We start from the raw sequence: 13,459 nt of genomic DNA, 5'->3' as shown, positions 1-13,459 counted from the left end.
GTAGTAAACACAGTCATTTCAGACATATTATAAAACATACATCTAAGATAGTTAGAAAACTATCCTTTACATGGTTTATATATATATATATATATATATATATATATATATATATATATATATATATATATATATATATATGTGTGTGTTCAGCTAAAGAGGAGATAAGTTCCAATCTAAATAATGTAAACAGGAGACTTCTCCGATGTACTGAAAGTGTTCAAGGGAATGCAAAAATAAATAATTATTTACATTTATAAAAAAAATGTTATGAAATAAATTATGATGTTTTATATTTCCTATTTCTTTATGAACAGAGAAGTCATTCATAATCAAATATAGCAAAAGTAGAGTGCTTTCTGTACACAACTATAGCACAACCCAATTCAGCCAGAAATATCAAGTATATTATCGTTTGTTAGGTTACACCAGCATATATCATTACCATCAGTAGACTGCAAATGAGAAAATTAGTGTCACTTCATACAAGTGTACTGATCATTCCCTTATTTCCAAAAACATTTCCCAGAATTCCTCTTTATCTGAATAAAGTTTTAATAAAAATAAAAAATAAATAAATATTAATAAAGATTGCAGTGATGTATTACAAGTGTATTTCCTGTCCCCATTTTTTTGTTTGTCTCTTTACCATCACCCCAGGGATCACGTCAGTCGCCCTGCTAGACAGGGGTCCAGGAAAATAAATAATGTGGGAAGAAATAGCCAGGGAATTGTTATGGCTAGGCTTGTATAGGCCCTAGGGCTGATAGCCTAGTACTAACCTATGAACCTATGAACCTATGAACCATTTCTCTCTCTTTTTCTTAGTTTAATTATGCATTACTTTGTCCTTCATTTTCTTTCCCTCCCATTTATGTTAATTTTTTTCCACAGGTCCAGAATCTTTAGGAGCAGTGCCATGTTCCTTCCAGGTCAGGGAGAGTTCACCTTCTGCTCATCCAAAGACATCCTCACAGGACCAGTCTGGTAGTACCTATCATATAGTCACCCTGGATTGTGTCAGCCTGGCAAGCCTAACAGACAGTGGGCTTCAAAATTTGGCCAGGATGTGGTGGAGCAGTTAGTGGAGAGATGATTACAGCCAGTCCAGGATGCTCTTCAGCAGTTTAAGACTCACTGCCCTGGCCAGTATCAACCACCAGGCTACCACAGGCTGATGCCCCCTGTATATCAGGGTCCTCCACTGCAACAACAGCAAGGAGTGCCAATGCTTAATGTATTGTAGAACCAGGGTTTGCTAATCTCAAATCCTCTTCTCTCTCTCCTTTCCTTATCCTCTCTCCTACACCTTACCAACTTCCCATCCAAACTACCCTCTTATATAACAAAATGGGGGGTTGTCCCTACCTAAACATAGTAACCACCCTCTTCTACCATCTGTAGCACAACCCATTTGATGTTTTCTTTCTGTATTCCCCCCTTTGTTGTGTCTCCACTATATCAATCTTTCCTATCTCCCACTCTCCAATCTTTAAAGAAAACAACGGGGTGTCCACATAAGGATACCCCTTTACAAAACATATAAGCAAACCTTCATTTTTGTCAAAAGTAAATAATAAAGCTGTGGTGTCTGCTGCTTGCCTTAACTGCTTTACCTGTGCTTGTGCATAGCTGCATTTGTCCACAGTATCAGGGAACATGTAAAATCATGATGACACTAATATTTTCACATCGCACTTTGCACATTCTTAAGTATTAACTTCAGCTACTTTATACTTTTGGCAAAACCAAGCATGTTTATTAACACACCTTCACATTTACTTAGTGTCAATATCCTGCACTTAGTGTATTTACAGACAGGAAATGTGGTGCGCCTCTTGAATAACCAGTATGCAAGTGTGAACCTTGGGACTAAGAATTCCACCCTAAATCTTAACTTAAAGCCTTGTGCTCTATCTAGCAAATGGATAGACATTGTTAAATGTGAGAGAAGCTGGCATAGGCCAAGCTACACAGAAGTCTTATGAAATTAAATCTTGTAGAGAATTACAGACAATTGGCTTTAAGATTAAATCAGACCTAAAAAAATCACCAAATTCACTGAATATTTTGGGTAGTAAAATGCTGCCCATAAACAAATATAGCCTAATCCTGTGTGATGCAACCTTAGGGTAATCTTTAAAAATGTAGGGATGTGGAAGTCTCACATTACTTTGACAGTTTAGGTAGTACCTCCATTTTCTGCTTTCTAAAGTAAGTACAGAAGAACATTGATTGAATTATTTTTTCACTGACTGTTACAATGACAAAATGTGTTTGACTCTTCTTTATGACCTGAATTTCATGTTTACTAGTACACTGTGTGACCCTATAAAAGTTATAGAATCTAATACTGAATTTGGTGCACACAGAGGACTGGTGGATATGCAATATGCATTTAGCAACTAATTCAACCATAAGTCCCAGTGGCCAACTCAAGAATGTCTCATCTCTCGTAGTTCAGTTCACTCCCTCTGCACCCCTCTTCCCATGTAAAGTGAAAGCCTACCACACCTTCTAAACTTATATATTCCAGTTGTACAGTCAGAAAATATGGGGAAAACCGCAGTTCAGGACTTTGACATCAGAGACATGAACTTGATCAGAATAATAATTATCCACTTTGCACTCACTGGACTGGATAGAAACCTTAATAACTATTCCATAACAGTTGTCACATTACCTTATGATACATTAGGTAATATCACTGGCTATTTAAAAAAACACAAATATGATACAATTATGGCACTTATGGCATGTGTAGCATATCAAGGGTTGGCAGCTGATCACAAAATTCTAAATATCAGTCTGCCATTTTCCTCAGTAATACAAGACATCTCCTGCCTACTGAATAGAGAGTGATTCCACCTCTTTTAAGCAATGTCATTAGCTGTGATATGCAGTAAATCTATTTCACTTTCAAATCTATTAGTGGAATTGCATGTCTTTAAACATTTGGTTTTCTTATTAATTTTACAACAGTCAAAGGGATAATACATGTCTCCCATCCTGGTGAATGTTACATGGATTTTTTTTTTCATAAGTCAACTTCTGCTTCAGCTTCCAGAAAGACATGCAGAAGCAGCCATTTGTACAGTTTATAATGTATCGCACAGCTCTCAACTAAAAAAGGAATCTGCAAATACAGACAGACATGTGATAGTTTGTTTGGGTTATCTTACGAAAAGGAATTCATAATTCATTTTTTTCTATAGCACATATCAAAAAATGGCATAAACAAGTCTAGTTGGTTCAAAAACATTAAATAAAAATTACATCAGTGTTGCAACTGTTTAATGCCCTCTTCCTGTAAAAGAAAATGTGTTTAGGAAAAGTGATTGCTGATAACACCTTTGTGTAAATATAGGATGCAAGACAAAACCAGCCAAGCTAGAGTTTTCACTGAGTGATAATTTAAACTTCCTGTAATGGTGGCCCATGGGATGCATGCAGATGACATCTTAAGGACATCAAGTGTTTCAGCTACATAACCTTTGAATGCCCATAACTTTTATTTTTTACTTTTTAAGTCATTATGGTTACATTCACGCCAATAAAGACAAACCCTACCAGGTGTTTCAGCCGTTTTATTGATCTCATCAGCATTGCATAAGTGGATAGTTTGGCTATGTTTCAGAAACACAAGCTGAAGGATTCAATAAACTCTGTGTAGGCTCCATGTAGAGCCTACATGGAGTCTATCCATGTACATGGCCATGATGTGGTCTCAGTAACATCCAATGCACATTAATGATGTGTGGCGCACCTAAGTGAGGTTTTGTGGTGTGTGCTAATAGGGTTGGCTGCCAAAACTCCTGAAACATCACAGATAATAAATCCATGTACAGGAGAGCACCAAAAGTCTACCCCCATACCTCCCAAACTCATATAGCAAGAAACCTGTACAAAACCACTAAATAAAGTGTAGCAGAGGCCATCAAATAGTGATATCTCACCCTTATAAAGATCTGTCATTATTTAGTGCCATCCATCCTGAATGATTATTACAAAACCACAAAGTTTATGAGGAACACCTCAAAAATACCAGCCATAACCACAGAAAACTGCCAGAACTAGTTGTATCTATATAGTTTGGCTTTCCTCCTTATTGTTTTATTTATGCCATGTTTGTACTATACACCATGGCGTTTGGATATGCTTACCCCATTTGTACAACAGGACCACCCATGTACCAGACATGACACAGACATTCAAAATTAGAAACTGGATGCTTTCACTTACTATTACTCAGCACTGCTGGGCAGCACATAAAACCAGTAAGCAAGGCTGCACTACACCCATGCCATCAGTATAACAATGAATACTAAAATACGTGACTCCAAGTAGAAGATCCTCTAGTGACATATGCAGAGTATTGGATGGGACTGCAGATGGTCTTGGGTTCTAGTCCTGGGTAAGCAAACTTTGTTTATACTGTTGGGACACAGCAGTTTATAAAAATAAAGTGATACTGTAATGAAATAACCTTGTGATAGCAGTGGCTGTAAGTTATTTTTAGATGCATTTGAATAAGATACACGCCACTAAGCATCACACAAATCAATGCACTTGTTTTACTTTGTTTGTATGATGGTAAGTGACACTCATCTTTTTCAAATGTATCAAAATATCAACAGTGTAAATTCTCAGTAAGCGAAAGTGGTGATTAAACAGGATATTTAAAGGTAAATCAGTGGAAATTGTACTTTAGACATTTTGAGCTTGACTTTGTACAGCTATGTCAGGTGTTGGAGAGGGTGTGCATTTCAGAGCACATTGCTGGGGTGTCCAGGAGTCCAAGGTCTTTACTGGACTCCTGGTTAAGGATCATGAGCCATAGCTGATGCTGGAGAGCTATACTGGCTCACAATATAAATCTGAAGCCTGGGATACTTTGGCAAGGGCACTTACCAGTGAGACTGCTATACCCTGCACTGGTGAACGATGTCTTCACCTTTATGATGACCTCTGCCACAGGAAAAGGATACCCTTGATTGCTGGGTCATGGATCGCTGGGCAGAGAACAGCCCAGAGATGTGTATGTATGCTTTACATTTTTTACTTCTAAATATTCAAGCTGAATATGGTAGAAACAGGTATTCATAATGCTTTTTCCCCTTTTTCCAGAGCTGCAGAAGAGAGAGCCTCAAATGTGAGGTCCCATGTGAGGTGATTGGCCAGGATGCAAGAACAATGTGGTAAGTAGGCATAATTATATAAAGTACTGTTATTGCAGCCTTAACAGTGATAGATTCGTTGTTATACAGTTGTATGTACTTGTGACTGCATCTCTAAACTGAAAAGGCAAGTGTGCATGCATTACTCTGTAGCATACCTTTCAACTGTACTTATTTCTGCTGTATACCCACATTTAAAAATCACTGTTTCGGTCTGTTCATTGTAGGATATATGGTTTTCTGGGAAGGAATTTATATCGAAGTCAATAAATAATGAATGTCAAAATGTATGTTAACACTAATCCTGTGCAACTATCCATGTGTGTAACAGCAATATTTGAAATATGTTCCTACCTGTGGGTCATTGTACACCCATTAATGTATGATATGCCAAGATATCCTGCTCTAAAAGGTGGAGAGGTATTGTCTGTAACGCAAAGCTGCACATTCTCCAACAGTGAACAGGAGGCTATCAAGTGTAAAAGGAAAGAGTGTTTGCATTATGTTGTATTCCAAAGGAAAAGTAGAGTACTAGAGTAGTCACAGCTTGTGGAGTCTAATACCACACTCCCCAAATTTAAAGCTCAGCTGATTACAATACTGTTTTAGCTTGTCATCAATAAAAAATACAGTACTGTTAAGTAATCATCATTGTAGCATTTGAAGTTCAAACCTCTAGACCCGTGGCTTGAATGGCCTGCTGTCAAGTGTAATCACTGCACATGTGTTCCAATTAAAAAAGAAAATTCTTAGCAGTTGGTACTGTTAGCAGAATGTAAAAAAAATAGAATACCATTAATTTTACAAGTGTGTATGATACCTTTGCATACATTCACTGTTCCTACTGCCACTTACCATTGCTGCATGATGTTGCACATTGTGCACCATCTCACATTGATTCTTTAGAGAAAAGATGAGGGAACTAAGAAAATGGTGAAATAGGGAGAAAGCAGGGGAAAAATATAGTGGAAGGAAGGCAGGAACATGCAGGAAGGGTGTAGGTAAGAACCATAAATATTAATTTCAAAAGTAACAACTCAGCATGTCTACAGGTTATTAGCTGAATTTAGACTGTCACCTCCAGAGAGAGGGGAAGCAATAACATAATTCTGTTGTGATGCCAATTGGACCAAATTAAGTGCATCAAGTGGACACATGTGAAATGTAGAGCTATGTATAGGAAGATATTTTTTGGGCTGGCAGGTGCCTTTTTTTGTTTAAGCAGAGAGTGGAATGTTGAGGAAGGGACATAAGTAAGTCTGGGGCATGCACATTGAAGGTGAGTAAGCATTTGCAGATAGACAAGACATACAAGACAAGAGACAGGGTCAGTGAAGTACACCCTAGGGGGATGAACACCTTGGTTGGAGTGGGGTTGGGGGATAGCTAACCTATGGATGTCATGTTTGGTGACAGTGAGAATAGAGTCCTCACCCACTGCACTGTCAACACTTGCCTCACTGTGACAATGGCAGCAGTATCTGATATCTGCATGTCCTTGTATTATTCAGGACAGTGATAGAGAGCAGTGTCTCCACTTGACATAGGCATGCACCAATTTTGTGGTGCACCGTCCTGTGCACCATACCTGGAAGTTCAGCTCGGGTGACAAAATCACTCCCATGCCTCTGCTCAAAGAAGGAACCACAGGCCTATCCTCTGCAGCAAAACTACCTCAGGGTCCAGGTAGGGCAGGGGCATCTGAGGGGTGCTGCCAGGCTGCAGCCTATAAGTGCTAGGCCTTGGTGCTGTAGCAAGTGGAGAGAATGTAAGTGGACCACAGATAATCATCTACCCTGTCATGCTGTAGTAATAACATAAATACAATTAAAATTACATAATGAAATAAAATAACACAAATGGACAAATTAACATTAAATAAAATGTAAATGTATATTAAATTAATATAAAAATAATAAATAATATAATTACAAGCACAATGAAAAACAATATGAAATGAAAATGCATTTAACAGAAAAACAACAGAAAATTATACATAATAAACAAAACATGGGTAATAAAATATAATTATGATAAAGAAAAAATATGAGTTTGCCGCTATAGAAACCTGGCTGTCAAACTTTCAACTTATTCTAAATCCCTCCCAAAAAAACAACGCATGCTTTTCTAACCATAAAAAAGCTACTGAATCAATACCCCCTTTTAAAATATCATCTATGGACAACACCCTCATTATCCTAGTGCCACAAACAAAACTACTAGGGACAATCATCGACCAAAATCTTAAATTCGATAAATATATAGCCTAGACCATCGCTAAAGTTCATAAAAAACTCTGTGCCCTTTATCATTGCAAAAACTACCTGACACAGACAGTAAAGTCATCATAGCTATAACACACCTACTCTCCACATTACTGCACTCATCCCCTGTTTTAATCAACCTAAACAAAGGTGACTTAAACAAATTATCCACTTGCTATAACAAAATAGCAAAATTTGCTACCAACTCTTCCTACCAATCTTATTACTGTCAAGCCCTTAAGCAATTAGGTTGGCTAGAATTACCTGACTTTCTAAACTTTAACTAACTTATAATGGCACATCAAATAGTCTACCACACCAATAAAACACCAGCTCTATCAGTCTAACAACAACCGCCAGCTAAGGTCCACAAACAAAGTGCTTGTAGAAATATCCAAAAGCAAATACACATCAGGGGACTCCCTTTACTCAAGTGCAGTTTCTAAAATCTGGAACTCCCTCTCCCTCAAAATCAGAATGCAAGATAACAAATATAACTTCAAAAATTAATTAAAGTCCTACCTAACCAATTCCTGGATATGCAACTGTCTGGACCCAGACTAACAAACTTAATTAATACCTCGTCCTTTCTCATAATTAACCTTATACAGTGTATACCATGATAAAGTACTATATTTCCACCAGCCATGACACTTCAGTGTGTATCACTGGGTACTATTTTAATGTATTTTGCTCTGACTTTGTTGAATATATTTGTATTGAATGTTGTGAATATTTTTGTATCATGATTATATTGAACATCATTATACTGGATCTCTTGAATAATTTCTGTATTGTAATGTACTATGTGGAGGTTTCTCCCTGGGCCTCCTCTGAAAATGGGCAACTTCTGGCCTGTTGGACTTTCCTGGTAAACAAATGAAAAATAAATAAAATATAATAACAATGTAAATAATAATAAAAACTAAGAAATACACAAAAAAGCAAACAAAGCGAAGGGATAGGGTGAAAGAAAAAAAATAACATCACCAACCACACAGGTAATATACAAAGCCTTTTGCAAATCAATTACTATAGTCTGTTACATTTTACTTTTAACAATACCAAATGCTAATACATAGCTTTATTTCTTTGAATGCTACCCTGTTGTTAACACAGACACACTACAGTTGAGATGATATTGCATCCACCAATCATTCATGGTTGCATATATTGCACATATGCATGTTCCATGTACAATGATTAAATTTGACAGCAGGCCATATGAGCCACAGCTATAGAGGTCTGCACTTCTAGTGCTATCATTATGAATATGCAACACCGCTATACTTTTATTGATGACAACCTAAAACTGTGGTCTAAAAAGCTGATTTTAAATATGGGAGTGTGGTATTCAAACTCAAAAGCAGTGTTTACTGTAATACTGTACTTTCCTTTGGAATACAGCATAAAGCAAGTACTCTTTCCTTTTACACTTTATAGATACAGGTTCGATGTTATAATGATAACAATGTGCAGCATGCTCTTGTGTTCCCTGGTTTATAGGTCATATTTTACATTGCAATATTTATGTCAACTTAAGCAAATAATGTATACTTTAGATGTGTGGTTTTCTAAATTACTACCCCTGTCTTATCTGTAATACTGTACTGCTGCTCTAACTAACATACTGATGCATGCATGCTTTTGCTTTACAATGGACAAATGAATACTAAATGTGATACAAGTGTTTATCACAATAAGTTGTATTTACTCCTAAAGCTAAAGTAACAGTACTGTTTGGAAGCACACATACCACTTGCATTGTGCATCCTTCTCATTCTTTCTACACATTCAGTGGTCATTCTGCATCAGTTGTGGGAAAAGCAGAACACAACAGAATACCATTAAGAACACCAATAATGAATATATGCAGCTGCTACCTCCTACAAGCAGTGCCTGTAAGTGATACTTACACATCTGTGGAATGCTGTCAGTCCTGCATTCATCAACCCAGTGGTCGAGGGTATCCCTCGTCCTCATCCTGAGGCTCTCTAGTGATTCCTACAGTATTTGCCAGTGTGTGGGATACCAGTAATACTGGACAGATCCCAGGCCAACTATTCCATGCATCTGATGTGTAATCTGATCCATGATAGTGATCCTGCAACAGCCGGGGTCCATAATCATTCACTAGGAGTCCAACAAACACTTTGAACTCCTGCACACCCTACCTTTGAGACTGAAATCTCAGAACCTCTCCTTGAACACCATCCATAAGTGATGCAAATGAAAACCAATGTATAATGATTGTTCCCACCAATTCCAGTAGTGACAGATACTGAGAATGCACACTACTAGACTCTAAAACATTTGAAAATGGTGCATACCGCTTAGCATCATGCAAACATGTTGCCCGTCTTTGCGTGATGGAAAACAATAAAGTGAAGTTTCTTATTACAGATATTATTTTATCTTTACATAACTGACAATAATGCTGTGTCATCCATCAGGAAAATACTTATATGTGAAATACTATGTCAACTGCTATAACTCAGGGTGACTACAATGTAAAGTGGGAACCATTGAAGATAGACAGATGTCTGCTATATTAGTACCCTGGACATTAACCATGGTACTCCTATACTCAAAGCTGTTGCCAGAAGAATTAAAGAATACATGCATATTGACATTGCTATGTAATAAAAGGACACATTAGTAAAATAAAAGTTACAATCCTTGTATTAGAACCCAGGACCATGTGAATTTCAGGCCAACACTTGACATCTGCAGCCACAAGGGAGGTTACATGAAAATCTGCTGCATTAATATCGTCACTGTTACACACAGAGCAACAGTGCTTAGTGGGTCTGTGCTATGCAGACTGACATTAAGAGAATACATCAGAGGACTACTTTTAGATGTCTGGGTCCTGTCTACTGCCTGGGTGGTCCACTTCCACTGTTTGTGCACTGACGCTGGTCCTGCAAAATATTAAGATAAAAAGTGATACTAGGCAGCATATGAAATCAGTGTATTACACACACTACTAGACTATGTAACTACACAGGAAATATCACCACATAGTTCTAAAATCCAATTCATCATCCAATGCACATGTCAAATGCAGGATGGGTGCTTTAACCCTGTGTTTCAAACATACACTTTAGCAGCAAGCAGCAACATGCATCCATTCCAGTGCCATACCTCTCAACATCTTAGAGCAAGGAATCTGGACAAAGGCACAAATAATAGGGGGACAAAGGCATAAAAATAAGGACAATCTTTAAATACTGCTCTCACATACTTAGGAAGTGGATAGAATAACAGGTTATGCAATAGCATGATCATTCTGAAGGATATGAAGTCAGAAATTCAAATGTGTGCCATTGCTTCCTGACTTCAATCTTCAGTGATTTGCCAGTGATGTTACAGAAAACCAAAACTGTATGAGAAACTGACTGAGAGACAAAAAATATAAGAAATGAAAGAGAGGTCAAACTACAGTTTTGAAAACTGAAATAAACAAGATGGACAAACATATTAAGCATAGTGTGAGACAAGTTCAAGAAAAATTTGAAGAAAATGTATATAACGATATTGAGCATAATAGGAAACCTTTATATGGCTACATAAGATGTGGAAGGAGTAAAGACACACAAATTGATAAACTGTGCAGATTCTAAAATGTATTCTCAAACACAACAGATTATAGATATATTTACAAACTCTTATTGAAAACAGTTTGGTTCCACAAAAGGGGTAGTAAGTTGTCCTAGAAATATCCAGGTAACCCCAGATACTGGAATGAAATTAGATTTTATTGAAAAAGAATTTCACAAACTGTATCCAAACAAAGCACAGGGAGGAGACAGAATTAGTAACAATGACCTGAGAATACTTCAACAAGAACATACAGTACGATTATATCTGTTATTCACTAGGTCATATAAATACGGGGGTTTCCTCAAGATTTGAGACACGTACTTATTAAACCTGTTTTTAAGGGAAGGGGATTAGGACAAACCCAGAGTCATATAGACCCGTAAATCTACTTTCATCTTGTGGAAAAATAATGAAAAAGGTAATATTGGATATTATACCATGACCCCCCCAAAACGTGCACACTGATTGGCCAGCGTGCACATTGTAAATCGAGTTATACTAATGGAAAAAGGTCCGGTCGCCCGGAATTTTTTCCATTAGTATAACTCTACTTTTAAAACACTGTCTCGCTATGCTAAATGGGTTTAACATAGCGAGACAGCTTTAAAATAAGCAACGGAGATCTCCGTTGCTTATTTTAAAGCTGTCTCGCTATGCTAAACCCATTTAACATAGCGAGACAGGTTTTAAAAAAAAAGCAACGGAGAAAGCAAGATCTCCATTGCTTTTTTTACTGTTTCGCTATGTTAAATGGGTTTAACATAGCGAGACAGTTTTAAAATAAGCAACGGACATCTAACATAGCGAAAACAGTAAAAAAAAAGCAACGGAGATCTTGCTTTCTCCGTTGCTTTTGCTCAACTCTGATGTACTGCACAGGCGTGCAGTACATCAGAACTGCCGCGGATGCCAGACATCTGCGGAAGGGCAGTAAACAGGCATTATACTATGCCATTATTTAAGAAAAGTAATAGTTTCTTTTCTTAAATAATGTCATGTATAATAATAACCACTTCTGGTGTGGGTAATGCTGTATTTACCCACGGTTGGCTTTGTTTGGTCCCTCGGGCTTCGCCCTTGGGACCAAACTACGCCAACCATGGGTAAATCCAGCATTACCCACACCCAGGCGTGGGTTATTGCTATAATACTGGAAAGGTTGGAACTTGAAACTATACAACAGCATGCATATGTTGAAAATATATCTATTACTACCTGTGACATGATGTTCAATAAAATATAATAATAGCTATGAATGAAAAATTGTGTTGTGATGTAATTTATATAGATTTAACTTCAGCATTTGATAGGGCCATACATAAAACACTAACCAGTAAATTAGTACAACTAGGTATTGATGTACTCTTGATAACCTGGATAGCTGCATGGCTTACAAATAGAAAGTGGCAAATATCATACAGCAACTGAACAGGTGAGATCCTTGGTTACAGTCGAGGTGTCACACAGGGCTCTGTCCTAGGCCCTTACTATTTTAAAATGTATCTTTCAGACTTAGCTTTCTCATCTGTAGTGTTCTATGGTTTATATGCAGATGACTTGAAATTGGGTAAACTGATTACATGTGTTACAGATAAGGCATGCCTGCAAAATAACTTGACAAAATCGACCATTTGGACACAGGAGAATAATATGCTGATAAATACATCAAAAACTAAGCATATGAGAGTTGGGAGACATAAATTGAAAGGTGAATAGTTAACATAGCACACAGTGATTGAAACTGTAGACTCATTTAAGGAGCTGGGTATATGGATTGATTCAGCTATGAGTTTTTCTAATCATATCGACCAACTGGTTAATGATAGTTATAGAAGTACAGGTTGTATAAAAAGATTTAGAAAGTCTAGGAAATCAAAAATAATGAAGTCATTGTTTGTTAGTTACATTAGACCCAAACTTGAGAATGGAATGACAATATGGAAACCCTATAAGAAAACTAGCATGAGTAAACTGGAAAGAGTACAGTGGAAATATACCAAGGGTATCCATGGATGTGAAAATTTAAGTTATTATGAAAGACTAAAATATCTGAACTTGTGCAGTGTCTCTTATAGATATCTAAGAGGAGATCCTATTGAGGTATATAGGGCATTTAGTGACAATTAACTCTGGGAATGCTTGTGGTAAACAAAAAGTACTAGAGAATCATCAGATAACCTATGTAGAAGATTCTATAGGAATGAGAAGTGTACTAATTGGTCCTCTGACAGAGTAGCTGATGCTTGGAACAGACTACCAAATTACATTAAAGCAAGTACCAGTTTAGGAGTTTAGGTATTTTTAAAAATAGCCTGGATACTTATTATGGGAATGAATGTTTTGGTAAATTGACAAACTAGAAGGGCATTAATGCCCAGGCTGTATGTATAAATATTTGAGTCCAACATCTAG

The sequence above is a fragment of the Protopterus annectens genome, chromosome 9.part0 (assembly GCF_019279795.1).
Source record: "Protopterus annectens isolate FY-2018-M chromosome 9.part0, PAN1.0, whole genome shotgun sequence".
In the NCBI taxonomy this organism is placed as follows: Eukaryota; Metazoa; Chordata; order Ceratodontiformes; family Protopteridae; genus Protopterus; species Protopterus annectens.
This window is presented reverse-complemented; position numbering follows the sequence as displayed.